Consider the following 10,431-nt stretch of genomic DNA (forward strand, 5'->3'; position numbering starts at 1 on the left):
TGCACAATTTATTCTAGCTTAAACTGTAAAATATGGATCTGGGCAAGTTTCTTCATAAAAGGTTGTTGTTTTTTGCTATAGCTAAAAGGGAGATTTATTATTATTATTATTTGCTACAGCAATGCTACATATTACAAACTTTTAATCATTTAGCTGGTGCTCAACTTCTAGAAATCTTCCTCGTGACATACTTAAAGATTCATGAAAGTATGGGAATAAGATAGAAGCTCCTGGGTACAGACCTAAGCATTCACTGCTAGGAAAAAGGAGAATAGGCTTGAACCAAGGACCTTATAAGCCTCTGGAAATAAAAGAGACCAAGGGGGGAAAACCCTGCTTTTCTTAGAAACTCCCATTTTCAACTCTATTTGTCACACTTCAAAGACACAATGAGTGGTTAAGACATGGAGGGGAAATAGCAACTTCTGTACTTCTTTGTAAAGCTGATTGAAAAAAAAGGAAAAGTCTTAACAGGAATTTTCAGGAAAGCCAGAAAAGATGTGATTAAAATGGATTTATTAGTTCATGAACTTCATGGTTCACATAAGCATGTTGAAGATTCAAAGCCAGAGAGTTCAGAAGTTCTAATACTGCCATTTCTTTGATTTAAAGCTCTTTTGCGTTAAAGCCTTTTGCACAATTGCTTTCCAACTGTTCAGTCTGCCACTTGATTAGCCAGGACAGCGCTGCAGCGTTTCAGATTGCTCGCTCTTCTGCAATGCCATATCATCAGCCATCGCCGCTTTCCGCAGACGACTCTGAAGCACCGTAGGAGAGCCTGGCTTCATTTGGTGAGGCTGAGTTTGCTTTTCTTGCAAGACGTTCGCCCTCAGTCTACCACCCCTACTGATTTCTTTAAAAACTTGCAGCGTTGTGCTATTATACGTTCCTGCCATGCTTAAACAATGTGATTGGGCAATGAAGCAGGGCGGTGGGGGGGGGGAGGCAAGCATGAATGAGGTGGAAATAGAATTAAACTAGGGAGAAAATATCCTCGTAGATCAGAGAGTTGAGAAGACACCTGAGGGGGTAGGCAAAAGACACAAGTGGCTACACACAACAACAGCAATTTGATGTACCATGCTGTTCATGCAAGAAATCTCACTGCATAATTACCCTTCCTAGAATACATTGTGCATGTACTGGAACAGTCACAAAACTGCTTCCCTGCATGTTGTATTTTGCACATATATTCAAAGACACATTCTCAAGTCACCAGCACTTACCATTCCTCACTGTGAGTTTACACATGCATGTTCATCAATCATTGCAGTCCAAATGACACAGGCAGTGCTTTTATATCACCCAGAATAGCATTAAATACAAAGGGCTGTAGTCAACTAACTTTTACTCAGAGTAGACCATTTATGGCCATGATGCTAAGTTAGCCAAGATCATGAGTTCCACCATGAGTTACTCTGAATAAAGGTTAGTATTCAGATGGGCATGAACTGGACAGTTTTCATAAACACTGTATTCATAATATTGGAGTACACTCTCCTTTTTGGCAAACTTTAAAAGACAATCTTATGCTGTTTATTCAGGATGCATTTCCCTTACTCTGCATAAACATTGTTGTGTTCTCAGTAATGTCTAGATGGAAGCCACCAAATCAGATGGGCAAAGTAGCGTTGTGACATTATCCTCTTCACTGTGCATCAACCTGATGGGCTGGCATTACTCTAAGTTAGAAAAAGAAACCTAATCAGAGTAAAATGGCATTGAAGTACTAGCAAATAGCAGACTACAGTGGCAGTGACCAGCTTTGGAAGAAAAATGGAGTGTGGAAATATTTCTGCAACACACACACACACAGTGATCAGGATGGGAAGACAGACCAGGAGCAGAACCAGGTGGTATTGATTGATTGATTGATTGATTGATTGATTGATTGACTGACTGACTGACTGACTGATTGACTGACTGACTGACTGCATTTATATTCCACCTTGTCCTCCAAGGCACTCAAGGTGGCATGCATGGTTTGATTCCTCCTCATTTAATCCCCAACAACAACCTTGTGAGATAGGATAGGCTGAGAGGCAGTGCTGGCCCAAGACCTCCCAGTCCATGGCTTTATCACTTGGTTCATGGCCAAGTGGGGATTGGAATCCTGATCTCCCAGATCCAAAACTCTCAACCATTGTACCACACTCATGAATCCAGGAGCAAGACCTGAAATGGAAGATATACTAGAGCTAAGGTAGACCTTGTTGCTCAAGCAAAGCACAGCTGCGAAAGGAAAATATACTCCAGAAGGAGCCAAGGGCCAACCTTGATAAGTGAAGCCAGACCAGATCTCAATGGCCCTTCCCTGAGAAGCTGCGGTTATGCAGCTCACCATGTAGGATAGTAGTCCCCTTGGTCTTTTCCCTAGTAAACAAGTTCACTGTTCACCATATATTTTTTTTAAAAGCTCATCTGGAATGTAGTTTATAAACATGTGAATGAGTGCCCAAAGACACCTACAAGCAAGCTTTAGCCCTCCTTGTGTTTTAGCTGTTTGTTTGTTTCAGTCTGCTGATTCTTTTCAGTTAAATAATAACTTGTCACAGGAGTTAAGGCTAAATCCTGCAGATTTCATGTTTTCTGTTTTTACCCATCACCCAGGCTGTCAAGAAATGTGCCAGTCTCTGTCACTGGAAGAAGTGACATCTGAATCTGCTGTAGCCAATAGCCAGTGGCCAGAACAGAATCTAGATGAAACGTCTCAATGTTCACCTTTGAAATGTCAGTTGTTCTCCATTCACAGTGCTCAGACTGGCTTCGCAGTCAGGAAGAATTGTCAGCATCTCCAATGATGTGTGCTGAATAAATACTAAAATGACAGCCGCTTACAAACTCGACTGCGATTACAGTCAAGCTAGGCTAAATGCTGCGGATTTGATATTAGTATAAAGGAGGTTCCCATATTGCCAGAATAGCCACTCTCTGGGAGCAGGTGCTGGCAGAGTTCAGCGCAGTATACATTTTTCTCCACTGGAGGAATAAAGCAGTTTCAGATGCATAAAAAGTTCAGTTGATGAAAAGAAAGTGAATGTAATCCTAGGTTCTGAAGCACACTGCTATTTAGGGAAGTGTTCCCATTGATTTCTAAGTAGATGATTGATAGCTTTTGAAAATCAAAAGTTGATTTCTGTAGTAGAAGTCTAGCTCCTCCATTCTTTGCTAAACAATAGTCCTTTCACATTGTCATCAGTGAGCAGTTTATCAGATTATAAGTATCAAAAAGTATTGAGTAGGGAGAAGTAAGCAAAAGCTGTGTGTGTGTGTGTGTGTGTGTGTGTGTGTGTGTTTGCTTTTGCTTGCTTCTCCCTACTCAATACTTTTTGATACTTATAATCTGATAAACTGCTCACTGATGACTATATAGCCTGAGCAAAAGACATTTGAGGGTGTAATTGCAACATTGACCTGAATGCTTAGGTCACCAAAAGGGGTAACTGAAAACTGAAAGGTAGTAACCTTTTTTTGTGGGGTGGTGGCAGTGCTTAACTTTTTAATATTTTGTTCATTCTTCAACTTCTTGCCACCACCTGTAGTAGCATCAACAGAGTGCCTTGCAGTAGATGACAGCCAGGTGTAGGTCACCATTTTCCTCATCTTTCCATGTGCCATGGAATCAAATGAATGTGTTTGAACCTAGTTTGTAAAATACAGATTGAAAATCCCAAATGGCCGGGGGGGCACCAGGTGGTGCGTTGGAAGATGGCCGACAATAACATCTCTCTGACCCATACGAGGTACTAAGGGGCTGCTATGGGAAGTATGCGGCCTTCCTAAACTCCCCCAGGATGTGGGGGAGAACTGTCCTGCCAGCGGTGTTCACAATGCACCCCCTGAAACGAGTGATGGGGGTGCTGAACACTTGGCACAGGCCCTCGGTGAAGTCAGATCTTCCTGACGCCGATTCCAATTAGCGCGTGCTGGTTGCTGCAGCTTGGAATTATAATTGGAAACATACGTTTGGAAACGAAGCTGAAAGCACATACATCAAGTAAAGCTCGACTGATATGGCTGCTGATTAATGGATCTCTACGACCAGGAGTGACGGACGGATAAGTAAATCTTCTGATGAATCACCATAAGGAGACTCTATGTTTGGAACGAAGGGGGGGTGGAGGAAAAAATTCTTTTTTTCTCTGTATGATGTGACATTAATAACCCTTCACCCCAGATAGAAACAAGATCGTCGCGTTTCTATGAATCACAGGGAGGATTTTAAGAACTATGTGGGACGGAGTATAACAGGAAAGAAGACTGGAGAATGGTGAGAAAAGAGGAAAAATTTTATGACGCAGTTAAAAAATGGCGTCTCGCCATGACAGGTCTGCCGGAGGAAGAAGGACTGGGGGAGGAGAATCAGGATTGTTTGAATGAGAAGGAATGCTGGAATATGAGTTTGACCTGACAGAACCCCCAGACTCATTTGATTTATTTGGTAAGCCTGAGTAAAATAAAGGACAGATCAGAGATTAATTTTGTTTATGGAAGTGTTGTACGGAGGCTGTCCCGGATTGATATGATTTTTTGAAGAGTACAAAATCCACATAGAATGCCAGCTTTTAACCTGCTTGTGAAAATCATCAGAGATCGCAAAGAAAGGAATTTATGAAAACAACAAGAAGAGAAAAGAAGTAATAAAGGACTATCCGGATCAAACTGGACAGAACTGTCTAATTAATGCAGTAAGATAAGTGATGCTGTTTTAGACTCGAGCTGAGCTTGATGTATGGGTACCCCCAACAAAATTAAAAATTTGGCTGTATAATTTGGAATCAATGTGATAATGTGATGTGATTGGCCTGTTAATAAAAATTATTTTTTTAAAAAAAGAAAATCCCAAATGGCCTTTATAATGCTAATAAGGTGGCCAGTTGACCATTAACCTGGAAAGCCCTTTTCAAAAATCCTTGCATCTCCAAGGGACATCCTGTTTTCCACAGTTTCCATTGGGCTGGAACTCTCGCCCAGTGGTACCTTGAGTTACAGACGCTTCATGTTACAGATTCATCAGGTTACAGACACTGCTAACCCAGAAATAGTACCTCAGGTTAAGAACTTTGCTTCAGGATGAGAACAGAAATCGTGCTCCAGCAGTGCGGTGGCAGCAGGAGGCCCCATTAGCTAAAGTGGTACCTCAGGTTAAGAACCGTTTCAGGTTAAGAACAGACCTCCAGAACGAATTAAGTTCTTAACCTGAGGTACCACTGTACATGACATTGTAAAATGCAAGCATTTGTGGAAGCAAGCCCTAGTACTAAAACTACTGTGTACTGTAAAAGAAGAAATATCTTGTGTTGTATTATTTCTTTTAGAAGGCATTTATTGCTTCTTAACTGGCCTAGAAATACTTGGGGCAATTTCCATGCCATTTTCACATTAATTAACCCATAAGTCTGCTCTGTTACACTTCTGCATTAATCTGTGATGCTTTAAAAGGTGCATGAAAATTTGCACTAAGTACATCTTTAAATGTGCATTTATAAACACATGCTATCTCTAAAATAAATATTTTAGGATATATTTCAATACTTTTGGTGTGTGCCAAGAATTGGAAGTGCAAAAGCCAGTAGATGACTAAGTTCTGATCCACAGGTTAGTCTAGGAGGCAAAGATCAGATTCCTTCATAATGAAATTCACAAAGATAAAATTCCTCAAGCATCCCTAATCTGCTCCTGCCAACCATGTCATTCCACCAAGGTAACTTGCTTCATTAATATCACGGAAACCCTAATGAGTTACATCCAATTTTAAAATGACAAATGTGAGCAGGATATGGTCCTGGGTCTTCTCCATAGGAGCAAGTAAATGTCTAAGAACTGGCAGGAGTTCTCCCATAATCTACTTTTATCCTATAGACAACTGTAGTAAATCATTTCATAAAGGGGAATCAGGTCCGTATAAGCCCTTAATGTGATGAACAATGCCACAATCATTGTGCTGATAATTTCTTAGAATGCTATTCAACTAAGACTCAACCTACTGAAATTAATGAGCACGATTATTGTTATTATTGCTGTTGTTATTATTATACTGCCCTATACCCGCAAGTCTCAGGGCAGTTCACAGGTCAAAATCGGAATATAAAATCACAAAGTAAATAATAAAAATAAAAACAACTAATCAATAATACCCCCAACACATTTTAAAGGGCATAGGAGGTCAATCAAATCAACCAAAGGCCTGGTTAAAGAGGAACGTTTTTGCCTGGCTCCTAAAGATGTATAATGAAGGTGAACCTTCCTGGGGAGAGCATACCACAGACAAGGAGTCACTGCAGAGAAGGCCCATTCTCTTGTTGCAACCCTCCAGACCTCTCATGGAGGAGGCACATGAAGAAAGGCCTCAGAATATGATCTCAGGGTCTGGGTAGGTTCACATGGAAAGAGGCAGTCCTTGAGGTATTGCGGTCCTAATCCGTTAGGTCCATTAATTTCAGCGGGCCTACTCTGACTAAAACTTAACTGAATACTACCCTTAGGCTTCAATCCAAACCCTGTTTACCTAGGAATAATTCCTGTTGAATTCAACAGGACTGAGATGTGAGTAGACATTACTAGGATTGTGCTGTTAAGCAATAGCTATAGTGTCTACTATTTTCAGCCTAGACCAACTGTCCTGATTCCATTTTCAGCCTGCAGTGGTCTCTAGCCACTATTGCTGCAGCTATGAGAAGAATCTCAGTGCCAGCCCTGGAAATTTCATATACATGCCCAGAAAGGTAATGTACTGTAACACAGGAAGCACAATATCCTATGCAGATTTATTAAAAATAAATAAAAACTTTACTTGTTTTAATAGAAATTATGTTGAGGTAAGTGTGAAAAGGATTGCAGCCTAAATAGGGTTTTTGCTTTTTTAAAAAAACAGATTTTGGGAGCATATGTTATCCAGGTACTACTGCCTGTGGTGAATGTATCAAAAGCATACACAAAGAAACTGATAATATAACAAAGATAGCAAGTGTTACAGATTTAAGCTTTCCGTATTTAAGACCTCCCGAAGAGGACATTAGAATATGATCACCAGCTTTCTTTTTTTCAATTGCAATGGCCCCTTTGTTTAACTCTTCAGTAAGAACACGATTCCATTTCTTTTAATACATCTGCACTTCTTTTAATTCTTTAATTCTGATGCAGTACATCTGCGTATTCAGTGTGGAGACAGGCAATTTGGGAATAATGAACTCTTGCTTCACAGGGGTCCTGCTTTATAAGGAAGTTTTATTTCTTGCCTTTGTAAAAGCATATATCTAATATAGCTTTATACCATTTGCCACAAAATATTAACTTCTCAAATTCAGTTCTGGAAGAGGAAGCAGTTTTACAATAACCAAGCCCAGGCTCAATCTCCTTTCTTTCCAGCACATGAGCAAATTGGTTTCTATTAGTAAAATTTGGTTTTAAAATGAATCTTTTACCCACGAACTGCTTGCTTTATGTACATCAGCACCCTAATGTAGTCTCGGATTAGTCACATGCAATCAAGGTAGTAATAACCCAATCCAGGCTTAATAGGTTGTCGGTGAGTTTTGTAAATGGTTTTAGGATTTACAATTCCACATCTTCCACCTCCAAGTGGCAAAACAATGACCCTTTCTCTCAAACTCAGAGGTGTTGCAGGTTCTGTTCCAGACCACTGCAATAAAATGAATATTGATGTAAAGCGAATCACACAGACTTTTTTGGTCTCCCAGTGCATATAAAAATTATGTTTACGCTATAGTGTAGTCCAGGCATAGGCAAACTCCGGCCCTCCAGATGTTTGGGACTACAATTCCCATCATCCTTGGCTAACAGGACCAGTGGTCAGGGATGATAGGAATTGTAGTCTCAAAACATCTGGGGGGCCGGAGTTTCCCTATGCCTTGGGTAGTCTATGTAGCCAGGCTCCCTGGCTGTGGGGGCTTGGCCATGGCCAGAAAAGGGGTGGCAGGCAGGGGTCTCTGTTGCCCTGGAAGCAGCTAGGCTGCCTGCAGCTTCACTCACATACTTGTAAGGAGCAATAAAGTGAGATATGCCTGTAGATTTTCAGTGCTACAAATATGTAAGGTGTTCTAATTATGATCTATGAAATATATTTTTTGTTTGATAGCTAAGTGGGCTGGAGGAAGGCAGGAGAAAGCAGTAGAAAACAGCAAGCCTAAGATTCTTCTTCAAATGACTTTGAATTTGCCATTAGGTGAAATCCAGTGTATGTGGAATCTCCCAAAGAAATTTCATTAGCATTTTGACCAGACAACCCACTCACCCCACTTTGTGTGCCCCCGTTTTCAGTCAGGGGGCATCTACCTCAGATTTCTGTTGCCTGACCTAACACGGACATTTGCGAACACATTCCCCCCCATCCCCAATTCTGACCTCCCTAAAAGAGCTTAAAAGGGGGGCTTTTAAAAATAAGGCAACACACACACTCCAATATGATCTTGGAATTCACTTCCTAAAACACTTCCTAGCAATACCAAGAACCTATTGATTAACAGTTGCCCCTATATGTTATATAAGGCATTCTCTGGCCCATGAAACAACCATCCTATTAAGCACAGAGCTCCCTGGAAGCTGTGCAGTTGGGTTTTTATATTGTAAACTACCCTGTGATCCCCAGATGAAGGGCAGCATAGAAATTTAATAAATTTTTTAAAATGCATTTTGAAAACTGGGGAAGAGCCAGAGCTCAGGAGCACAGCATAATCAATCCCTCGCATTTGTCCATGGGACTTGAAAAGTCTCCTTCCTGAAGCCAGTCAATGTAGATGACACTAAGCTAGATGAACCAATGATCTGGTTCGGTATAATGCAGCTTCCTGTGTCCTTTGGTTTTCCTCAGAATTCCTCTAATGCTTATCCTAGGCAGAAACCTGGTCCTGTTTTAAGGTGGAATTTCGCTATCAACTCTAGGTTTCAAGGTCAGAAGTAAAGGTTTTCTGCTGCAATGAATTCCCTGCATTCTTGCAAATAAGAAAAGCAGAGATGTGTGTGTGACTGTAATATAATTGTGGATGGGGAAAGTTCTGCTCTTTGAGATTTGGGAAATATGTATTTCACTCATTAATCATTACATGAACTATGTTAACATAAAAACTGATTCACCACTATTTTTGCATTGATTTGGGAGATGTAGAATAGATCTAAGTACAGTTTCACTTTGAAAACTGTGATGCTGCCCACACTGAGTGTTGAATAGCTAATTTGGCCTCTGGGGAAACTTGTTCGCTGCAGCGCCTTCCCTCTGTGAAATGTTTTGAGACTTCACAAAAAATGATGCCATCTTAACAAAATAATTAGTCACCATAGTCAAATAAAAATAGAGAAACAGAGTACAGAAAAACAATGTTCAGTGTTTAAAGAACGTGTTACACAGTGAAACAAAGACTGGGAAAAAGTTAGTTTCCCTAATTTTCACTTGACAATATTCACACCACATGAACACACAATGTTTTATGCACAAATGGATAAGCCGCAGAAACAGGAAAGCTAATCTCTTATCCCAGCTGTAGGCTCTGGCTCTACTCTGGACAAATTAAGAGACTATTCCCTCTATTTTCCAAGATCCTGCATTTTCACTCTGATCAGAAGGACATTCTATTCATGGTTACATAGGAAACTGCCTTTTATACCAAGTCAGACCATTGATCCAACTAGCTCAGTATTGTCTTCACTGACTGGAAGCTTTCCAGGGTTTCAAACAAGAGATGTCAGGGGTTGATTCTGAGGCCTTCAGCATGCAGGCAAAGCAGATGCTCCATCAGCCCTTTCCCAGCCCCAACTGCTGGCATATTCAGTTTCTACTTGTAACAGGCTTCTCAAAATGTTCCTACTTGCCAACTATGGCAGTGATCTTAGCCAGTATCCATACACAGCAGCTCCCACGACAGTGGAGGCTGAGCGTGCAACTAATTAAGGATAATCTGAGAGTAATTATCCTTGCAAGCCCACCCCCGGGTCGGGGGGGGGGTGAGCTCTCACTCACAGATCATCTGATACCTGCTTCTTGCTTCCACGGAATACGGAATGCGAGGGCAGGGGACGCTGAGTGCATAGCACTGCACATATTGGTAACTCTACAACGTAGTCACTATGAGTGGCGGTCCCTCCGTTTTTTAAGATAGATCTGAATTTGGACTTAAGAAACAGACATGTTCTGGAAGAAGGAGACACGATAACCTGCTAAATGAGTCAGCCACTGAGTGCCAAGGTTTCGATCTGGAGAGGACTATCGTCGTAACCGGATTGGAAGGTGGGTGGAGGCAAACCTTTGTTTCTTCTCTATATATACACTACATTGTCTTATGGTTTGGCAACCCTTCACCAAAAAAAGAAAAATAATTTCGAACGGAATATAATTATCAACAGAATGCAACTATTAATGGAATGAGAGAGGGAATCAACAAAAACGTCATAATTTTACAGATTACTTGAAAGAGCGGA

Source organism: Podarcis vaucheri (genome assembly GCF_965113315.1).
Source record: "Podarcis vaucheri genome assembly, chromosome: 4".
NCBI lineage: Eukaryota > Metazoa > Chordata > Lepidosauria > Squamata > Lacertidae > Podarcis > Podarcis vaucheri.